The sequence below is a fragment of the Lolium rigidum genome, chromosome 2, assembly GCF_022539505.1.
Source record: "Lolium rigidum isolate FL_2022 chromosome 2, APGP_CSIRO_Lrig_0.1, whole genome shotgun sequence".
In the NCBI taxonomy this organism is placed as follows: Eukaryota; Viridiplantae; Streptophyta; class Magnoliopsida; order Poales; family Poaceae; genus Lolium; species Lolium rigidum.
The window spans coordinates 132,836,004-132,843,040 of NC_061509.1; positions in this window are offsets into that span (position 1 = coordinate 132,836,004).

The window sequence follows — 7,037 nt, forward strand, 5'->3', positions numbered from 1 at the left end:
TGTACCTTCACACAACAAAGACCGAGCAAAGTATATGTGTGCGTGATAGAGGAGCATATCATCAACGACATGTCCATTCATGTTCACAACACCGTTAGCACAACACAAATATATCAAGAATAACGCATATGCAAGGTCAATGCGTAAGAACTCCGTATGGACATCTTCCAAATGCGGAAACACAAAATCTCCAAATTGTGAGACGACTATGATGTCCATCTCATGTAGAAACTCATGTGCATTATTGCACTCAAGGCATCGGAAAGAGAAATTGTTCAACATCCTTGAAGCAATAAGAGGAGAATTTGGCAACAACACATAAGGGAGAGTGTCCAAAGTATCATCAACATGTGTCCACACAAACCATCGGAAAGAGAAATTGGTCCTCATATTTGTGGCAACACCAACGATAAGAATCATATCATCATGCTTGCAAAAGAACCATAAGAAAGAGAAATTGTTCGGCATGTTCAATGCAAAGCATGGGAAAGGTATTAGAGCCGGGTTCGATCTTGTACTTACTTGTATTATGCTCTCAAGAGCTCTCTTTGTCAACTCGTGCTCAATCGAGGTTGACATTGGCATTCTTGTACCTACACACACAATAGGCAAAGCAAAGAACGTGTGTGCATGGTATATGAACACATCATCCATCATGATGGTCCATTTCTTTTGCACATCACCATTAGCGTTAAGCAAAGCATTATAATAGATATGGTGAATATGCGGGGTAAACACATGAACATGCTCATCATGGAAATAGGCAAATTCTCCAAAATTTGAGAGAGCTATGGGGGCAATCTCATTTACAAGCATGTTAACATTATGGCAAACCAAGCATTGGAAAGAGAAAGTATTCAACATTTTGGTTGCACTAATGGGAGAATATTGCAAGCATGTAGCACAAAACATGTTCAAGTTTGTATCATAGCATGGCATGGTCAAATTGTCACAAGCAACTATTTCCACATGATCAACAATGGTGGTATCACAAGTATCACAAGGGAAAGTGAAAGAAGCATATGACATAGCAATAGGATCATCCAACTCATGCAAGCACTCACAAATCATCATGTCCACTAGTGGGATCATGGCATCATCAACACCCATATGCGTACCTTTGTAGTCCCACTCATATGTTGTAGGTGTTGTGGAAGAGGTAGGCTCGATGTGGCCTCCATGTTCATCTTCAAGCAACAAGCATGGTGTGATATCATCATCTTCATGCACCATGTACATCTTCTCCATGATCGGCGTCTCGTCATCCATGGGACCTAATAAGACACAAGGAAACACACTAGAGGTAGAGGGTAAGTTGTTAGAATTCGAAATGGCCTCACATGACCTATCAACTACCACTCTTATCTCACTCGGTGTGTCACTCATGTCCTCAAAGTGGTGTCTCTCGAGCTCACATATAGTGGAGTCACTCATCTCACATATAGTGGAGTCGCTCATCTCACATATAGTGGAGTCCCTCATCTCCATGGCAATGGCGTCGTCGATGTCCGAGCAACCTAGCAAAGAGGAAGACAACACAAGAGGAGTAGAGGTTAAGTTGTTAGAAATCGAAACATCCTCACTCGACTCATGGTGTGTATCTCTCTTGCTCTCAAGGTGTTTGAAGTATGCGTTGCACTCGGCTTTATCTTGGAGGGTCATTTTGGCCTCTCGAGCATCTAGCTCTGGCGAAGTATGCTCTCATCTCGGCTTGCTCTTGTGGGGTCATCATGTATATATCTCACTAGGAAGGTGTATATGTATGTGGTGGAAGGAAAGCTACACAAGTATCTCACCTATCAAGAAAGTATCGGAAAATGGTTCAAGTCAAGAGCAAAGTCGAAATGTATCGGGGTTACTCACACACACACTCAAAGCACACGCAAAAGGCTAAGAAACACTATATGTGGTGGGTAAGGGGTGGATAGCAAACGAAAAAGATCAACGGAAAAGTCTATTGTCAAATGTGGGTAAGATCCAAAGTCAAATGTCAAAAGTGGTGATCTATGTCAAGGAAACACGGAAACACACACAAGAAAGAACAATGGGGTTAGCGCGACCAAGGAAGTGAGCAAGTGACAAGATGGTCCTAGCGAAGACTATTAGCTCGGTGTCACGCCAACACAAGAGAGACGGTAGCTCGGTTGCATATGAGAGAAGCAACAAGATTTGCACAAGATGCCACTCTTCTCTTTTCTCTCTTAGTGCTCACAAACTTTGCACTCTTTTGTATCGGTGGACACACACTCTTTTTCTATTCCTCTTTTTTTCTCTTTTTTTTTCACTTTTTTTTCTATGCTTAGAAGCTTTATTTTTCTCTATGTATATGTCACACTTTTTCTTCTTTTGTGTATCTTTCTCACCGAGCTTGCTTCGGAGCTTTGCTCAACACAACGCACACACACACCCTCTCACGGTCGTGACACTTGTGCAATGCTTCGCAACACTCGGAAAGCCACTCTCAATGGGATAGGTACACAAAGAAAGAAACGGGGCTACAAGGGGTGAGGGGTGGCAAGTTATACCTATTGACGTTAGGCGGTGTCAAGCACACGAACTTGCGATGGCGAATTGGTGTCGATGATGGTGGCGAAGTTGCGCCGGAATCCGGGGTGCCAACGGTGTCGTCGCGGTGTTGATGTAGGCGCGGAAGCGGAATAGACAGCCGATGCACTCCAAATCGGAAACCGAGCAAATTAAGTCAATGCCCGAAAAGTTGGGTCAAAACGAGCGGTCGAAAGTTGGGCTCCAAAAATTTCGGAAAAGGTGTCAAAATTAGAGTCACGGTATTGTGAGATGGCTGTAAAAGTTTGGAGTCCAACGGGCTCCGGAAAGTTGTCAAAATTTGGGGCAAAAAGTGGAGTCAAAATTAGACGAAAATTGGATCAGAATTGTGAAATCCGGTCAGCGGGCCGGTTTGACCGGGTCTGGGGCCGGATTTTCCGGTTGGCGGCCGGTCTCGCTCCGGTCCGAGCATTTTTTTCCGGTGTGGCGCCCGGTTTGAGTCCGGTTGACCGGTTGGTGTCAAGCGGTTTGGAGAATCAAGCGCTGCTGTGGAGTGAGCGATGGTGGATGCGCTGCTTCGGCCAGCGATTGAGCTGCTTGGCGGCCAGGGGAGTTGAGCACGAGCGGGAAGTGGGCGTGCGAGGCGAGCGGGGTGGCCGGAGCTGCTTGGCGCTTGGCCGAGCGATGCGGACGGGCGGGCGCTGCTGCTGCTGCTGCTGCGGGCGATGGTGCTGGTGGCCAGGGGCGGTGCAGCGGTGAGGTGGGCCAGGTGGCCTTGGGCAGCGAGCGGGCCTGGTGGCGATGTAGAGTTGGGCCAGGCGAGCGAGGCGTGCGGTGGAGCGGCTCGATGTGGAGGCGGGCAGCAGCGGTGGTGCGGAGCGTGGCGGCTAGCGGGGTGGTGGCCGATCGAGCTGGGGGAGCGAGCGCAGCACTGCTGCGGCCTGGCGGCGAGCGGAGGTGGCGATGGGCGGGCCTGCCTGGGATGAATCAGCCGGGGGCGCGCGGAGAAGAGCCTGGCCAGCGTGGATGCGCGGTGGAGTGGGCCTGGTGGCGCGCGTGCTTGGGCGAGCGACGGCGAGGTGGGCCTGGGGCGGAAGCTGGTCGGGAAGATCGTGAAGAACAGAGGCTAAGAACACAACGAAAATGGGACCAAATTTGCTCAGATTTGCACCAAATTGATCGAAATTGATGGGGAAAAGATGGGGGAAACATAGATCAGCACCAAAGACATCAAATCAGTGGACCAAAACCACAAAAAAATCAACAAATCCGCAGATCCAATTTCGAGCTATTTTTTGGGGCAATTTTTTGGAGAAAATTTTTGGGCGAAATTGGAGAGATTCGAGGGTCAAATTCGTGGCAACCTTTGCTCTGGTACCATATGATGCGGCCTAAGGCGACGTGGGTTGCCCGATCTCACGAATTGACCAAGGGAAAGGCGGGGGAGAGGAAGAACACGAAGAACACGGCGATGAACACGATGAACACACGCAAACGCACACCAACCCGATACAATTCGGTTTACTCCCGATAGCCCGAACCACTATCCCGATAGAATCTCTCAAGAGAGAGACACACGGTAGAATCCCCGAGAGGAAGATCGGTATACGATCGGTAGAATCACACGAGTGAGAGACCGGTGGTTGAATCACGAGTGTGAGAGACTAATCATATAAGGAGTGCCTTGTACAATAGATTTGGGTAAATCTAAGGAGGGGGTTTCCCTAATCCCAAAGGGATGGTGGAGGCATGAGCCTAATTCTCTCAAGTTCATTCCTAACCTAATGAAGGGGAGGTGGGAGCCTATATATAGGGAGCCACTAAGGAGGGGTAGTTTAGGCATACAAATAGCATAGTGGGATGGTTTATATTATGAGCTTCATAGTGGGGACGGCGGTGTCGGCGTAGGCATGGCGACAGTGCCGTCTTCCTCCGGCGTCGAGCAAGGTGGCAGTGTCGGCCACTCCGTGGCGGTAGTGCCGGCCTTCCTAGACGCGTCTCCTTCTTCCGTCTCCTCTTCCATGCTTCCGTGACGTCGGACTTGAGCGTAGTTCTTGATGATGACCATGATGCGGATAAGACCGAAGGTCGGGCTGCATCAATCATGCTCCGTGAGTAGTTCCCCCATGGACTACGGGTTCTAGCTGTAGCTAGTTGGTACTCTCTCTCCCATGTACTTCAATACAATGATCTCATGAGCTGCCTTACATGATTGAGATTCATCTGATGTAATCGGTGTTGTGTTTGTTGGGATCCGATGGATTGTTACATTATGATTAGTCTATCTATAAATTTTGTGAAGTTATTGTTGTTGCAATCTTGTTGTGTTTAATGCTTGTCACTAGGGCCCGAGTGGCATGATCTTAGATTTAAGCTCTATACTTATTGCTTAGATTGTATCTACAAGTTGTTTGCACATGTCTATGTCCGGAACCCGAGGCCCCGTAGTGACAAAGAATCGGGATAACCGGAGGGGAAGGCTTAGGTATGAGGATCACATGTTTTCACGGAGTGTTAATGCTTTGCTCCGGTGCTTTATTAAAAGGAGTACCTTAATTGCCGAGAGATTCCCTTGAGGCCCGGCTGCCACCGGCTGGTTGGACAAAAGATGTTATACAAGTTTCTCATTGCGAGCACGTATGACTATATATGGAAAACATGCCTACATGATTAATAATCTTGATGTTATGTCTTAATGCTATTTCAATCCTATCAATTGCCCAACTGTAATTTGTTCACCCAACACTTGTTATTGGAGAGTTACCACTAGTGTAGATAGCTAGGAACCCCGGTCCATCTCTCATCATCATATACTCGCTCTACATGTCATTGGAAGTAGTATCAACTATTTTCTGGTGCCATTGCTCTCATATTACCGTTATCGCTGTCGTGTCACCGTTACTATTGCTCTCATATTATCGTTGCTTTCACATTACCCCTGTTACTAGTGCTTTTCCAGGTGCATCTGAATTGACAACTCAGTTGTTAAGGCTTATAAGTATTCTTTACCTCCCCTTGTGTCGAATCAATAAATTGGGTTTTACTTCCCTCAAAGACTGTTGCAATCCCCTATACTTGTGGGTTATCAGGTGCTACCTTTAAACCTTCAGAAATTATTACCTGTTTTGTGTTCCTGTTTTAGCTCATGAGGAAGTGTTGAATGTTTTATTGTCTCTTTCATGTGTATTTTGGCTTCACACCTTGACTAGCATGCATAATGTGCTAGTCCCTAATATTGCAAAAAGAGTAGGCAAGTGCGTGCCCAACCCACTAAAATATAAAATGAACCAATAATCAATAAATCTCCTAACACTATGGACTTTAGAAATCATGAACTTAGCTTGTTCAAACAAAGGAGAAGGGGAACTTTATTGTTCTCTCTATGGTAGCCGCTCTTGAAGCCACTAAACATGAAAGGATGATAGAGAATTTGATGCCATTCGTTGAAATAGACATACATACATCCCAAAATACATTTTCAACACCTCTATTTTATTCAAAATAAAAAGCTCTAGCACATGAGTAATCTTGCTTCTCTCTGCGCAGGGATTTCTTTTACTTTTATGTTGAGTCTTCACCTTCTAACTTTATGCACCAATTAAGAGAGCATAGTTTTCATTCTGAGTATAATGTGCATAGTCCCAAGATTTATTATTGATTAATTCATAATTATGTTATTGCTTGTTCTCAAATTATTTGTATCTAGTCACCCTTTGAACTTTAAAGGTGTCATGTCATTTATGTTTTGCTATCCCATGAAGAACAAGCTGAATACCACTTTGCTATGTTTTCTCTATGCTCAAAAGAAAACAGTTGCTTTCGTGCACTATTATTCATGATCTTTTCTTTGAGTTAATTCTCATGTTGTAACATAGTTGCTAAGTTCTATTGTTAGAATTATATCTATCATGCCTATGTTTAAAGTACTTTGATCTCAGGTTACAATGCTTTTACAATATTTGATCAAGATTGTGTTGGCTGCATGTCACCTCAAAAATTATTTTTGTTATCACTTACCTAATCAAGGACGAGCAGGAGTTAAGCTTGGGGATGCTGATACGTTGCAAACGTATCTATAATTTTTGATGCTCCATGCTTGTTTTAGACCAATTTCTATATGTTTTATTTACACTTCGTGGCATTTTTATGCATTTTCTAGAACTAACCTATTAACAAGATGCCACAGTGCATGTTCATATTTTCTGCTATTTTTGTATTTCAGAAAAGTTGTGCAGGAAATATTCTCGGAATTGGACGAAACAAAAGCCAAACCTACTATTTTTTTCCGACACGAAGACAGGGTCCAAAGAAGAGACGGAGGGGGGCACCAAGGCGTCCATACCATGCCTAGGCGCGGGTCCCTCCCTGGCCGTGCCTAGGGGTGGTGTGGGCCCCTCGGGCGCCCACCGACCTCGCCCTTCCGCCTATAAGTTTCCTCCCGACGCGAAAACCCTAAATCAACCAGCCTTCGTCCCCGAAAAGTTGTGTAGATCCTCCGCCATCGAAGATAAGTTTCGGGGGACATAAGTCTC